General features: G+C 42.3%; 1 protein-coding gene across 2 annotated transcripts in view; it reads left to right on the top strand.

Annotated features, from left to right (window-relative positions):
* Positions 1 to 4,420: 4,420 nt before the first annotated feature.
* The window catches only part of LOC139341605 (equilibrative nucleoside transporter 1-like), a 30,929-nt gene continuing 19,323 nt past the window's right edge, over positions 4,421 to 16,026 (top strand). The window contains exon 1 of one of the 2 annotated variants that reach the window (XM_070978180.1): positions 4,421 to 4,547. The gene's annotated coding sequence lies outside the window, so the exon portion shown is untranslated. Of the gene's footprint in view, positions 4,548 to 15,858; positions 15,919 to 16,026 lie in introns of those variants that run through there. The other variant, XM_070978179.1, reaches the window with a different exon arrangement.

The raw sequence follows: 16,026 nt of genomic DNA, 5'->3' as shown, positions 1-16,026 counted from the left end.
ATGTGGTCATACGTTTCCTTTTCTTGTCCTTTTATTCAGAATTCTCTGATTTTGTACACAAGCACATCTGATTGATTGATACTGGAATATGAACGACACATTTATTTATTAGAGCAATCGTATTTTATTTGTTATCTTATTACAGGTAGGACTTGATAGTATTTGCATGTTGCAGGCGAGGTCACGTGTTCTTGAATGTGACCCTGAAATGATGAAGTCCCATCATGCTTTGGGCTTAATTCACGTTTGTATTTAGAGCCGTCGGGTTGGGACTAGATCACCCACAATGCATTTTAGTGCCGACAAAAGCCCACGAGTGGGACAAGGATTGTGGTTGTTACGCAACATGAACTTCTGGGCAGAAACAACCTCATGAATCAGGAGAAACAATGCAAACATGTGTCCTGAAATTTTATGACTGCGGTTTAACTGACCCCAAACCTTTTTTAGCTCAAATTCCCCAAAGGACTTTGAATACATGCTATCATGTGAACTTTTATGCTAACCAGTCTCAAAGTATTACACACCGACAAAATGTATTCAGCTGAGACACGCTGATGAAAACTTTCCCACTTGTTTACAGATATTTGCCATCTGAGACGTGAGATTAGCCAAAGCTCTTCACTTTAACCTCCTGTATTCAGCATTTATAAGCGCTCTCTAAACATGTTTTAAATGTCTTATAACTCATTGTAATGTATTTGCTCTAAGGACATTTGACACAAGTGTTTATTAATGTACTGTATTTATCAATTTGCCCTATGAGACACATTTACATTATTACAACATCAGTTTACACAGCGGAGCCTCCATTTATGAGTGTCCTCAGGAGGAGTCATAGTCGTTGTCGAACACTTTTCTGGTCGAAGAGGAACCAGTAGGTGGCGCTGCAGGAGCCTTTATTTGTCCAGCATATCACAGGGCTCCTCAGAGTCTGCAGTTTTTCTCACTGTCACTTTTACTGTTTTTATCACACAACTGTTAAAAAGTATCTGTAAGCTAATGAGCTAATGTTATTCTGATGACATTTAGCGCGTTCAGTTCAAGGGCAGCCAAGCTAAGGTTGTTTCAAATCAAAATCTTCAGAAGAAGCAACCCCAGCAAGGGTTTAAACCACAGGCTCTGTATTTTTGATGCTGTTTGAACTGATATTTACAGCCGCAAAATTACATCCACGCGGTCACCAGGTTTTGAACCATTCATCCATGACTTTTTGGTCTAATCAGAGGACCGTAAAGGCCTACAAAGCTCAGCCTGGACCGCTCCCAGGTGGCCTGAAAATCTCACACAAAACAGGAGCTCATTCAGGAATCCACTGTGTTTGGGAAGCTGCTTCAGGCGATCCAGATTTTAGCTTGGAAAGCCAAAGAGGTAATCAGGCCTCAGTGACCCTCAAGACTCAAAACCAACTACTCTAATCTGGTTATGTAACCCCCCACCCCCCCCCAAAAAGACACTGGATCACCAGCAAACTCCCCTTGGGAACCGTTTCCCACATGTCTAGACTTAATGGGGATTCAGTCACTCAGATCTACAACCTGATCTGTTCAAAGATGAAATCAAAGACCGAGCTGGCTGTTAGTTCGCTGTGCTGATTATTCTTCTGTATGTACTCGCAGCAGCATTTGACCCAGACTTTTCCAAAAGGGCAGGAGGTTAATCTTCTGTGAAACTAAATTATGTGAAACTTACTCAAGGGAACTGGGGGGATTTTCTGTATGTGGGTCAGGCTGTGTCCCATGGATTAACACAGAAGAAGAGGGGTTACGTGTGTGTGTGTATGTGTGTGTGCAGGGTGTGTTAAAAGTGACTTTTTGCACAAGCTGTTTCGCAGAATTTCGCCGGCACTCAGCAATCACCAGGAATTCCGCTGCCCCTCGGTTGCATAACTGGGTCATTGAGTTACTCACCAACCCACCCAGCGAAGTCTCTGCGCAGCCAAATCAGCGGCCAGATGTGGATGGAGGCGATTCAAGGGAGTTCCTGGTGCAAGGGCGATGGATGGAGGGGGAGATCTGACAGGATCATCCTCCTGGGGTGGGTCTGATGTGGAGGAGGACAGCAAACATCTGGTGGACGTCCATTGGAGACAAAAAGAGAAATAAGTTGTTGGTGAAAAACTGTTTTCATAGTTTTTTTTAAAATTATACTCACATCTGTTTTAATGTGGGAGTTGATGGGGGAGACGCATTCAGACAAAGTGCAGCCGCGATGAAAATTCCTTCAGTTTGTTGGACAGATACTCAAACACTGATTAGGATTTCTGTTTTTATTTTGCGGTCCATTAAATCACATTCCTGCAGTAGATGTTTTAGATCCGTGGTGTAAATTCGAAGACAGCTTGTTTTGTGGAAGAACTTTGAGGAAGTCCAGATGATACACTTGCCCTGTTGTTTACTTTCTATTGCTGATCCCAGTGTAAATAAATCACACGCTGGACCTTTCATGCATTGAGGAGCTCTGCTAATAAAAGCAGAGAGATTGACCTGCTGCTGCTGCAGCTGTTGCAGCTGCTGCTGCTGCTGCTGCTGCAGTCGTCGCTGAGGGGAGGCGTCCAAACACAGTATTTTCCTCACATACCTCTGCACATTTGTCCTTTACTGATCTGATAACTGGATCACGTGATGCTTCGCTTGTCATCTGTGACCTTGTTTGTACAGCCTGGTTCACCAAACGATTTTAGCCAGAAACTTGAGCAAAAAATGGCTCACAAGCTTCTCTCAAATGGCTTTTTTCTCTCCTCTTTGTCTCATCTCATCTTCTTACAAATCAACGTCCTTTTTTTCTGCAAATCAGCTGGTTGATGCTGATCTTTAAATGCTGTTGGGCTGCTGTGCACAACTTCCTTCATCCCTCATTTCCACTACAATCATCAGATCAGTCCTCAGATCATTAGATTCAGTCGTCCACCTGCAGGGTGTCCTTGAGCAGACCTCACTAGAGGACATCAGTGGAAGATCTGAATCTGTACATGTGACTCTCTCACCGATGCTGTGTCAGCTTCACATTGGCTATCTTACATGAATGTGTCACAAATTGAGTCTCATTTTAATTCTCTTTTTGCAAGCTTAGTCACTTCCTGTGATCTCTGAACCACCCACACACTATAAAACAAGGGCGTAGCTTTGACGACTTCACCCACAGATTTCTGAAGAGCCGCTGTGAAGCTCAGTGACAGCAGATCTGGCTGTCACCATCTTGGCAGTGCCTGACTCAAAAACAGGCAAAGAGGTGCAGCGGAGGTGGGCTCAAAGCGGCCATGCCTGTTATCATGCAGAACTTTAAGCTTTAATGTGGTTTAAATGAGAAGTTATATTAACATTTACACCCTGTACAGTTGTTATGAACGGGGAAATTAGTTATAGAGACCAAAACAGGCTTTTGTACCAGGGTGTAAACATGTAAAGCTGGGCATTTTAATATGGCGGTCTGTGGGGATCGACTCGGTTTTGGAGCCAGCCTCAAGTGGCCATTCAAGGAACTTCAGCGCTGACTTCATTTTTCAGGTCTGGAGGTTGCAGCTTGGAACAATCCTCCTCAACGCTGCATTAACAGCAAACAGGCCTCGAAAGAAACAACATCTGTTCTCTCACAGTATCTGCTCACAGCAACCAAAGCATGGAGCAACTTGTTTACGGTCATATTTAGGAACTCACAGCGCTTGGTGAAGGTTAGGCAGAGATCAGCATGATGGTTTGATATTGAAAAAGTCAAGTCAGTGACTGAAACCATGTGTTTTCTTTAACCTGGAACCATTATGTTTCCCTAACTTCAACCAAAGTGTTGCCTCAACCACCACTCAGGATGCAACCACACGCTCGCCTGTATTTAAGTCACCCTGACCACTGTGATGTGCACGCTGCAGAAAACACTTTCCTCAGTCTTTTAAAACACTGCCACTCAAATCCAGGCTGCGATTACCAGTCCTTCAAAATGTATTTGACAAAACAAATAAATAGAAATGTAATTTCTAGGCTGCTCTGACTGCTTTATGGGTCCAGCTGCTCGGTGGCTAAATGAGATGTTAGTGGTTGATGGTGGTGACCCACAGTCCTCAGGATTGATAACTACGTCCCTGTTTTGTGTTATCTCCTGTACTTGGCCTGTGTTTGTATCTCTGAACTATCAGTAGATGTGGTGATTCAGAGCCAGTGGGCAGTTAGTTGTATGAATAAAGACCGTTTGACTCTGCCCTCTCTCTCTGACCCAGTATCTGCTTTTGGACACATGCTTTGTAATCTGGTGTTTTATTTGTACAAAAATAAATAAATAAATAAATAAATAAATAAATAAATAAATAAATAAATAAATCCAAAGTAACCAGCTTGCCTGCTATTTGTCGGAATCTGGACCAGTCACAGACCCCCCCCCCCCCCCCCCCCCCCCCCCCCGCCTCCCCCTGCAGACCTGCAGCTCGTCTCTCTGTGCCAGCTGCATAATGCGGAGCCTTGAGTTGAGTTTTGCTGCTGAATGAGACGCGAGAAAAACAGGCGGATGAATGCATGATCGTCGTCGCCTGCGGACCGACGCGCCGCTCAGATGTGAGGGTAAGTCTGCGTTTCTCCTGCACCGGTGATGGAGAGCGAAGGACGGTGTTCAGAGTGCTGACACAGCCTGCCAAAAATACTGAGGCGGGGCGGGGGGGCGGAGGAGAGTGCATGGGATGCCCACACAGTGCAGGTTCTGCTCAGAAATGCAGATGTTTGGTTTAGAGGCGCCTCTGCAGAGCAGAGACGGTGACAAGGTCAAATGGTCACAGAGGCGCAGTGCGCTGCTTTGGACGCGACAGGAGCATCCGTGCTTAAAGTGAGCGAGGGCATTGACTGATAGCTGCAGATGGTATCAGTCTACATGCATGCTGCCGCTGCTTTGATAGTCTATATTAAGACCGGGAGGATCTCTCAGTCAGTAATCCAGCATGCGTGTTGTTGTAGCTGCGGAGGAAGTTGAAAGCGGACCTCGCTTTGGACTCTGGGCCACAGGTCGAGACTTGTGCACAGTCTGAGTTGAGGCATCACAGCAGGTGACCATGTGAGAATATAGATCTTCCTCACACACACACACACACACACACACACACACACACACACACACACACACACACACACACACACACACACACACACACACACACACACACACACACACACACACACACACACACACTCTTCAACCCCCCCCATCCCCACTGGGCTTGATATAATGCTGAGCGTGTTTGATAACTTCTGGAGCTGTTTGCTTATCAGCGGTCCTGGAGCTTTGAGAAAGCTGCTATTCTCACAGTGATAAGCTGTTCTGTTGATGTCAGGTGTCACATGCAGCGAGTTAAATGGAGAGACAGGTGTTGCTATAGTGTTGAAACAGTCAATGATCAAACAGTTGATCGACTAATAGCTGCTACCTTTAATGACTGGATCGTTGTCGCAAGTAGTTTATCAATTAAAAATCAATCAATCAGCTGTAGGTTGAAGCTCCCTCAGGGGGAAGATTTGCAGCTTCTTTCTATCTCATGTCATTATAAACTGAATCCATTTGGTTTTGATCTTTTATTTAGACAACATAAGCAACTGCAAGACAATCTGATGAGCATTTGTGCCAGTTTTCTGATGCTAAACAATGACTTTGACCTGGTTTCTTACCAGGATTTTGTGTCCTGTAACAACTAAACATGTGCAGGGCAACATGACACAGTCGAATGAAACCGGGTTGCTGAGATTGGATCATCAGATCACCAGATCTGACGATCCAACCAGATGTCCTCTGGCACACAAGGTCACGAATACAGGGTTAGGCTTAGACTTTAACACATTTGTTGTGTCGCGATATGTTTTTGTGATGTTATCTGTCCTCGTTTGTACTTCTCTATGAAAGCTTTTGATTTATTTGTCTGATGAGATCATGTATCTCAGTTATTTGAATTTCACAGTTAGAGCTGTACACTTTGAGCTCAAGAGGACGTCTTCAGATTGCTTGTTTTGTCCGACCAAGTGTCCAAAACTCAAAGACATATAATTAACAGTGTCACAAAAACTGAAAAAAGCTGAAAAATCTTCACATTTTAGAGGCCGGACGAGGCAAATGTTCAAGAATCGAGGGTCTACGGATGGCAAAGTCTACTGCTTTGGCCCAGAATGAAACATCTCAATGAATACTTGTGCATCTGTGCAGACTTTCAGAGAACGGTGTATCCGGATGACTTTTCCTCTAGCGCCACCAGGTGGCTGGCATGTGCTTTTCGTAGAACTATCTCAACAGCTATTCATGGATGGACATGAAATCTGGTACATTCATGTCCTCCTGAGGATGAATTTGCAATATCTGACTCTTAATTTATTGCCACCATCAGGTCAAATTTATAATGACTTTGCCCTCAGCCTCAGCTGCATTTTATCCGTGCTAATTAGCAGATGTTAGCATGCTAGGCGACTCAAAGCACAGCCTCACAGAACTGCTGGCGTAGTTGCAGACTTGTTGGTTGATAAATGACTGATCTGCGACCAAATGACTGTCAATCAATTGATCAACTAAAAGTTTCAACACTAATATTTTGTTTGCTGTCTGCGTGCGTGTGTGGTCTGTCCAGGCATGTAGTTTATTCGCAGTATCTAGTCCTCGTACATGCAAACTGACCTGAATCCTAAAAAATGGAGCGAATGAAGGAGGGAGCGCTGGTTGGATAGAGAGAGCTCCCATAGTTGCCTAAAAGTAAATACTGATATAAAAAAAAGGTAAAATAGTTTGGGCGTATTTGTTCAAAAAATAATTTTCGGTGCAGTGAAGTTTAGCTTAACACGCTGGAATGTGGTCTCATTAACTTCCCATGAGTAAATAAACTCACTTTTGTTTTTACATCTTGAGTAAAACGTCTCACACACATACGTATGGGTTTGCTGTGATTAGAGGAGGCAAACTGGGGTCAGTCTGACTTTAATCAACACATCTTCACACATATTTGTATTCATCTCTCTGGTAAAATAATACAGTATATTTCACAGTAAAATAATATGGCAGTTTCCTGATGTTTCCGCATGAATACTGAAGTGGTAGGAAAGACATTTTTCATCAGGGGATGATATTACATAACTTCCTCTTGTTGGTTCAGGCACACTCTTTGGAATAATAACATGTTATTTAACAACATATGTTTAACTTCTGAAACTTTCAAATAACAGTGGAACGCCGTCATTGTTGCTTCGTGTTTGTTATGATTCACGAAGTCTGCAGAGTGCCTATACAAAATGTTAGAGTAAAGAGCTTTTCTACACTTTTTAAACACAGCTAATCCTTTGTATGAAAGGGTTTAAATAAAGAGTCTCTGATTGGAACAATTTAACACTTATTAGAGAGAGCTCTTAATTCTGTTTTGGTATCCACCAACATACTTAATGACTTTTCCTGTTTCATGAGATTTGTTTAGAAATTACTTTATTCGCAGCACTCCCAAATCCCGAAGAAGTAGGGGGTCAGACCGGGGCCAATTTTGACACTGGGAAACTTGTTCTATGTGAAAATGAGCCAAGAGCACATGAAGACTGAGTAGATTAAAGACATTTTCTCTAACCTCAGCCAAAAAGCAACACATGAGTAAAGAAAACACATGAGACTGAAATAGTCAGACACAGAAAGAACGAGAAGTGCTGCCAGGGGTGTTGATCTAAAAAGAAAGAGTTGATCTAAAACTTAATTTATTAGTCATGGTTGGAGGTAAAGTATGTGTATGTTTCTCCTACACGTCCTCTGATTCAGATCAGCCAACATACTGTAGCCAGAGGAAGACTCCTCGTGTGAAGCAGAACCTGCTGGCTAAGCTCCTTCACATCCCAGAGAGGAAATTAATCTTCAGACTGAATTTGGGTTCATTTTTCAAAAACACACATTCACACACCCAGTTTTGAGGTTTGTGGTTTTGTTGATTCTGTAAACATTACTCATCACGGCTAGACTGCTTCATTTTCTAGACTACCACAATTTAGCTTGAGCGGTGTTTAGTCAGCGCACCGGGTTGACCTGCTGTGTGCCTGCATGCTGCTGTGATAAGTTCAATGACCGTCTGACACAACAGTGTGGCTGAAGGCTAACGTGGTTCAAGAAAATATGGTCTATAATAAACAGTTTTTTTTAGTCTAAATGGTGGTACAAGGTAAAGTTTCATTATGCTGTGACATTCAAATATATTGGCAATTTTTCTTCAGAGCATCTCTTTTAATTGATTAACTAATTAATCTATGGCACTTTGTTCATAATTAGAAACTGTTCAAAGTAAAGAAAAGTTTGTAGTCTTTTAAATTGAAGAATATGTTTGCTTCTTCTTTTTCATGCTGACTGTACTTTTTGGTTTTTGGATTGTCAGACAAATCACATCTCTGGTAACTTATGATTGACATAGTCAAAGAAAAAATATTGACAGATTCCTTGTTGTTTGCCAGAGCTAGGGCTTTAAAGATGGAGTTTTCATTGTTCAGAAAACGCTTCTCACTTTACAAACAAGCTGTATTTCTCTTTCTTTCTTTCTTTCTTTCTTTCTTTCTTTCTTTCTTTCTTTCTTTCTTTCTTTCTTTCTTTCTTTCTTTCTTTCTTTCACATACATGTTAAACCAGTTCACTGTTTTCTTTCCTCTTTCACTTCCTCTCTTTTGCTGCCTTTACTGCACATTACAGCCTCAAGCTGCTGATATATCAACATGTCTGCATTTTGCTGTTCTGCAGTATCGCACCATCCAATACTTGTGGAGTGCACGTGTGTCTTTGTGTTAGTTGAACATGAAATACACACAATATGTTTGCTCTACAGCACCACCAGTGGTCAGAATCTCCACAGTGTAACCTTAAGTAGATAGACATCAAAGTCATGTGAACTAAACAGTAATAATTCAGTCAAATTCCTTGTATGGGTACACATACCCAGCCGATAAAGCTGGTCCAGATTTACAAAAGTATATTGAAGAGACAACCTGTTGTGTTAAGTACTTTTCCAGTTTGTTTACTGTTATCTTTAAATACCAACCACTTCCAGGTTTCCATTTGTAAAATGAGGTTTCACCTTTCATTGTCTCTTATAATGAAGGCACAGCCATGCTGGGACACAATGAATGCAGAAACAGCAGTGTCTGAAGATTAGATAAGATTACATTCAATGTTGTTGTCATTGCACAGAGAACAAGCACTGAGACAACAAAATGCAGTTTAGCATCTGACCAGAAGTGCAAACAGCAGTAAACTGCAGATTAATGTACATATGTATAAATAACAATGAGGGGTATATATGAAAAGGTGAAGAAAAATACAGTATGACCACTATGAACAGAGTGAAATGAATATACTAAGCTATATACAGCATGTGCAGCAGTCACAGTAGGTAATTTCAGGTCTAAGGTATAAATATACAGTGTGGGTGTGAGCTTGAGAAACGCTTGTGGTAGAAATCTGATGCAGTCAGTTGACTTTAAATCAGCTAGTGACTTTTTTTGTAAAAGAATTCAGCAGTATTTAATACTAAAATATCTTTAATAGTAATGTTAAATTGTTACTGTTGGATCTTGCTCAGTAGAAAGGTTGAATGACGCTCTTCCCTGACACGTTTCACACACAGTTGTTGGGACATGCATGCGGCAGATGCACCTCACTCAGTCATGTGGGTGTCAAGATGCAGTCTACATGCATGTGGACGGATCTGGTAACAGCCTCTGAAATGACTTCATTTCAGCCTGTGGATAAGCAGGGAAGCTCAGGAACAGAATAACGATGTTAAGTGCACATAGATAATATGTTCTTGTCACACAGAGCTGTTTTGCACCAAGTTTGCACAGGAGAAAGAGGTTTTAAAGCCCTGCACATCCACGGCTCCCACGCAGGTGTTTTCACTTACGCAGGCTGATGAGACCACTTCTCAGGACTGTGTGGGTGTGTGCAGACTGTGCTTTATTGACATCTCCCTCTTTCTCCTCTTAGTTTTGTTGCCCCCTTTAAGTTCCAATGTCTACTTTTACCATCTTTACTAGTACATGGACTTTGGTGTTATAATAATGTATGTTCTAGAGCTCCCCCACCCTCAGGCACAGCTTGGACTAGCTAGAATAAGTGAAAACACCTGCGTGGGTGTGCACGGCCTTCAAAGTTAGAATAAGACTCTTCCAACATGGGTAAAAGTAACACTACACAGTCCTATATAGAGAAAAGTAATTAATGTATTTTACTTCAGAATACTCAAAACTGCTTTTGCGAAAGTATAAAAACAGCTTTTTGAGCACTTGTCTGAATTACTGTGTCAATTACAACATGAATCACATCCTCAGAGATGCTCTAGAAGCTGGTGACATTGTTTTCTCTCTAAAAGTGAAAATGAAGGCAGCTGATGTGTTTCTGTCAGCCTGCAGGTCAGATCCTTGGGGGCGTATGGTGGGAGGGGGAAATTTTCAATTTCTACAATTTTACGCCTTTAAACTTGTAGTAATTGATATTTTTTGCCTGTTTAGGGTCTGTGGAAACAAGTTGTGAACATAACATTGACATAGTTTAAGCTGATATTGTGAACTGGTTAGCAACACACTGTCAACAGTTTTCATTGGAGCAGCTGAAGTATCGTCCATATACAATAAGAAGCGCTGATAGCCATCAGGTACTCATCAGGGCCACCTCCAACAGGCTAATTGACCTGTAACATCTGGAAGAATAATAAAAAATGTCATTGTATTAATCAACAAATTATTTTTCTTTGTGTATACATTTTCCTTGACAACAATAGCCCTGAGTATTGTCCTTGTGGATCTGATGGCTTCAACAGATGACCCCCAGGCTGTCGAGTCAAGCCAACAAGAGTCGGGGCTTAATGGTCTGGTATCAATAAGACTGGTGCTGTCTCACGCAGCAATAGAGAGAACAATCGCATAATGGATTTCAAATGGGCAAACAGGATGTTAAATCGACATAACCACGCCACAGAAAACATGGTAATGGCAGAACTCCAAAATCTTAAGAAAATAAAACCTTGCCCTCAGTTACCTCCAGCTGAAAGATTTTCCTGACACAGAAGAGGCCAACAGGATGGCTGTCAGCCTCTGATAAGAGGATGGGCCGGGATGATGTGGATGATCTTTTAAAGAGACAAAATCACTGAAGAGAAGAGTAGATCTGTAGATGGCCACGAGCTAAACTGACACAGGATCACAGGATCAGAAGCACTTTAACAGCTGAGACTGTAAACAGAAAATTCAGATTTCCTGATGTGATTTCACAGATGATGTTACGTATACGTGAACAAACATGCGTAAAAAAACATATTTCGTTGCATGAAAACCCACACTGTGTACTCGCACACGCACTCTGTAGGCTCTCTGGTGAATTTCACATGTAGAGCACAAATCGTATGTACAGTAAAAGAATGAACTGACATACATGAAACCCCTGAACAGCACACACACATACTTGCTGCAGACTGTACCGTGATAAACAACAGCCTAAATCGCCAATAATGAAAAAACAGAGTGAAAATTACCTTCAAGACCTTCAGTGGGGCTTTTTCTTCAAGTGCACCATAACGATATGCAACAAAGGCAAAAATATTAGATTTTTTTAACTTTAGGGGCGGCACGGTGGAACAACAGGTAGTGCGCGTGCCACACAGCAAGAAGGTCGCCGGCTCGATCCCCGGGTCGGGCGGGGGCCCCTCTGTCTGAAACTTGCATGTTCCTCTCGTGCTTGCGTGGGTTCTCTCCGGGCACTCTGGCTTCCTCCCACAGACCAAAACATGCTCATTAGGTTAATTGGTGACTCTTAATTGTCCTTAGGTGTGAGTGTGAGAGTGAATGGTTGTGTGTCTTTGTATGTTCGGGGTGTACCCCGCCTTCCGCCCAATGACAGCTGGGATAGGCTCCAGCCCCCCCCCACAACCCCGAAAGGGATGGTCGGGTATAGACAATGGATGGATTTTTTAACTTTAAATACGCCCAAATTTAATCAGGCTATCAAACCTGTATCGTAAACCAACCTGTATCGACTGCAGCAGTTTTCTGCCCACGTGAGTAAGTGTGGATTTAACCTTTAACACCGACCCTGTCATCAGCACTACACTGTCACTACACTTGTTGAATTTAAGCCTAACAGCACAGCCATGCAGAAATGAAAGGAATGCACGCTCCCACACTCCTCCTCCTCATGTGTGGAACAGAATCTGGACTGTTAACGATGAATAACTCCCAAATTTAATACGCAGAAGAAGAGCAAGAACTCACTGTTGGCCAGAATGATTGATGTGAACTTTGCTTCAAGGCCTGTTTGTCTCATTGATGTCATGTAAATGATCACACTTGTTTGGCCTTGCTGAAATGCATAATGAGGTTACTGAAAGGTGGGGGAACACAATGTTAACAGGCTGTACTTACAGAGCAAAAGCCAAAAAACCAGCGAGGGGTGCATTTGAAATTCACAGAGCGATAAATATTTCAGCTACAGATTATAGGCCACCGTATATAAAATGTATTTTGCAAGATTCCCTCATTTTTTAGATAAGCTTGTGCCCAAAACCAAAGCCTTTGTCAACATTTAGCACATTCCAAATTGTTGATAAATGAGTGCAATAAAGACTGAAGGGACGGACGGAGTGAGCTCTTTTTTGAGGATTTTGGGTGATTTCCATGGCTGCAGAGAGGAATGTGAGCACCACGATTGCAGGATGTCAGGACTAAAGCCAATTTTTAAGTTGCTGGACTTCAACCAGAGTTGAATCCCATAATGGACTGTCTCAACCTCTTCCCTAAATGCACAACTGGATTGAGAGGAATGTATTGTCTCTGCAGCAGCAGGTTTGTGGATCATCCATCGTGACAGGGAGTTCATAGCAGTGTGTGACCCTTTCAGACTGTTTGCACTCTGTTGGGAATTTGAAGGACCTACAAAGGTAAAGATGAGGAGGGATTTCACTCTTACAGACCTCCCCGAGGGGTTTTTTTCTTTGTTTGCCTGTCTTCGTCCCCTCAATCCAAACCTTAATCCCTAAAAACAGAGCCAGGCCTCGAAATTTTTAATCCCAAATGGGATTTAGTTCACTCCCTCTGTGTCTCCTGAGACATTTAGGGGTTGGAAAGGCCATCCATTGGAATTCCTTTCTCTACCTCTCTCCCCTTAAATCTCAGTATGTGGTCAGAAAGCCACTTCCAGCCCATTCGCGTCATGCCCTCCTCCTCTCCCTGGGCTCGCCTCTCATGCCACAGACTTCACAGGATATTCTCAAATTAGACATGTATGATGTTTATTTGCTCATAAACTTGTGTTCTAAAAATGGTGTGAGAGGGAACTGTCAGCAGGAAGCGAAGGAGTGCGTGACATAAGATTTTTGTCTGACCTACAACCATGCAACATAAAGGAGGCCATTGAATGCTCCTCCAGGTTCTTCTTGTTGCAAGCTGGGATGTATGGGTTTCTTATCAGGTCGACTGGGTTTGTTTAGCGTTTGCAGGCTGTACATGACTGGTTACTGGCAGATATACTCTCACGCAGGTGTCTCATAGAGATCAGTTAGACCTCAACAACCCCAGTGCACCTGTTGAGCTGCAGTTAAGACTCACTGTTGGTACTTTTCAAAGTCATTTCCAGTCAAATCTCTCAGCTCTGCATGTTCAGTGTCTGATCAACGAGGTGTCTCGTGGAAACCATCCTCTCTCTTTTTTCTTGCCTCTGTTTCACTGCTTCCCTCTCTTTCTCGTATTTTCCTTCTCCATGGAAAAACCCCATCAAGGCTGTGCCCACTGAGAAGCTTCTGACTGACTTTCCCCTTTGGCTACACAAGACAGTAAACAAGCCTGAGAGGAACACAGAGAGCAAACAGAAAGAGAGAGAGCGAGCAGAGACATATTCAACGACAGGAAATCAAGATATTTGTACGGCCAAGGAAGTGAAGTTTTGGACTTCACACCAGCAGACAGTAGCCCCTCAGTCCTCAGCTCCTCTTTGTTGGGTATGTGTGAGAGGACGCAGCCAGACTAGCGCTCCTTCACACATGGTTTCTGTCCATAACCACAGCAAGCTTTTTTTAGACAGGGGGTAGACAGGGTGTGGATGACTGCCTACCTACCACGACTATATGAGCAAACAGCAGAGACCAACGCTTACAGCGTCCAGACTCACATGCAGCACAGAAACAGAGCGTAAACAACGCCTTGGCACGGCGGGTCAGACAGGCCAAAGTGTTATGATGAAATTATACAGTGGTGTCAGTTCTCGCAGACATTTAAGAAAACAAGCTCTTAAAGCAGCACAAGAGAGGATTGTAATGTGTTGTTTTTCAGGCGCATTCAGTGTAATTGTATTGATTATTTACATATTTCTCTGGGAGTCAGTCATATGTTCCATCTCATTTAATGCACAATAATTTGATATTTCTAATTTCCCACATGAAAAACTCTTTGATGACAGTTTCACCACAGTCTTGTCCTCTACTTGTCTTGTTTTGTCTTTGACTAAATTCTTCAGACTGTTACACGCAGTCAGCATTGACCTTCAGAAATACATGTGCTGTCTTTGCATTTGGAAAAACACTGTGGTTAAGTTTGAATAGGGCAGAGACTGTATGATTCATGGCACAGTTGGAAAACAGCGTCCTCCGTGGCTCTTTACACTCCATTTCTTCTTATATATTCACACAAACAAAAGTGTTTAACTGTGAGTCAGTCCATCTAGTCGTCACTCATCGTGTCATGCAGCTTTGGAGTAAACCTCTGTTGTGCTTTTGGGGAAATATGAATAAACAGACCACGTGTAGTCTGTAAGTTATTTAGGCTAATGTAATGCCAACTGCCACACCGAAAGAGTCTTTGTAGTTGTGGTGCCTTTGGATCTCTATCTTGTCCCAGAAAAATAGGAAATGACATCTTGACTGTGCTATTCAAGGCGGAGCAGCAAATTAATTGCAGCAGTTTTCTTTTCTTGCAAAACAAAGTGAGGCAGCCAGCAAATGTGTCTCAGAGACTGATTGTGTTCATTGCTTTCAGTGACAATAAATGTTACTGCACAGTATTAAGTGGTATATACTGTGAGACAGTATGAAGTTGTTTGTTTCGTTATACTGTGGTACCTTTATCTTTAATAGCTCTTGGTATATTAGGCCATTGTACATATCACTCACCCCTATCATTGCATTTAATGGCGTTTAATGGGCCTGTAACAGCTCAAGTTTGAAATACCCAAAAGTTATATAATGTTCATGAGGGTTATTTTCTATCATTTTATGTCTCTGCTGCCATTTGGTGATTATTGAATGATACCAACTGACTGGAAGTCTCATCTTGCTGCACCTTTGACCATATTATCGGAGGGTATTTCCGTTTATATGTAAATAAAGAGGTTATTCTTAATCAAAGATGTTTCAGAAAGAGTCACAGCACTGGCAGACTCATACACAGAAAGTCATGGGTGGCAAATGACATTTTAATGTGGTCTCACAATTTCCTCCGCCTCTGGTGACGAGTGCTGATGGCTTTAAGTACAATCGGAAATTTTAAATTACTAGGGCAATTCAATCGCCTAGAAATCGCCCAAAGGTCACTGCATATGTATGTATGTATATATGCTCAATTTTTAGCATTTAAAAGATGTTGCACATTATGTTTTGGCCAATTAATGTATTTTACTTTTTGAGTTAATTTCCTTTGCTAAGATGGCTCACTGCTATACAAAGGAAGTTGACTATTGTCTGCAAAAATCAGTTAATTATTGATTTGAAGGTTTGTGAAAGTCTTTACACGATAATCTGATTATTTTATCGCTGAAAATATGTTCAAATTATTGTTCGGTGAGCCCTCGCTTCACTTCTGAGTTCCACTTTTACGAGGAGTTCCTGAAGGTTACACGGGTCTCGAGCTGCTCGCCCGGGCGCTGAGGACACAGACCGGAGCAGACGCACCGAGACTTCACAGATTGTAATGATAAGGTAGGACATCCCAGTGTGGTTAATTAAGACAGTGTTAATTAAATGTTACTGCTCGTCTCTTATAAGCTTTGTCTTTGGAGAATGGCGGCTCTGAGAGTGTGTATTCAA

This window comes from Chaetodon trifascialis, chromosome 13 (assembly GCF_039877785.1).
Source record: "Chaetodon trifascialis isolate fChaTrf1 chromosome 13, fChaTrf1.hap1, whole genome shotgun sequence".
NCBI lineage: Eukaryota > Metazoa > Chordata > Actinopteri > Chaetodontiformes > Chaetodontidae > Chaetodon > Chaetodon trifascialis.
This window is presented reverse-complemented; position numbering and strand designations above follow the sequence as displayed.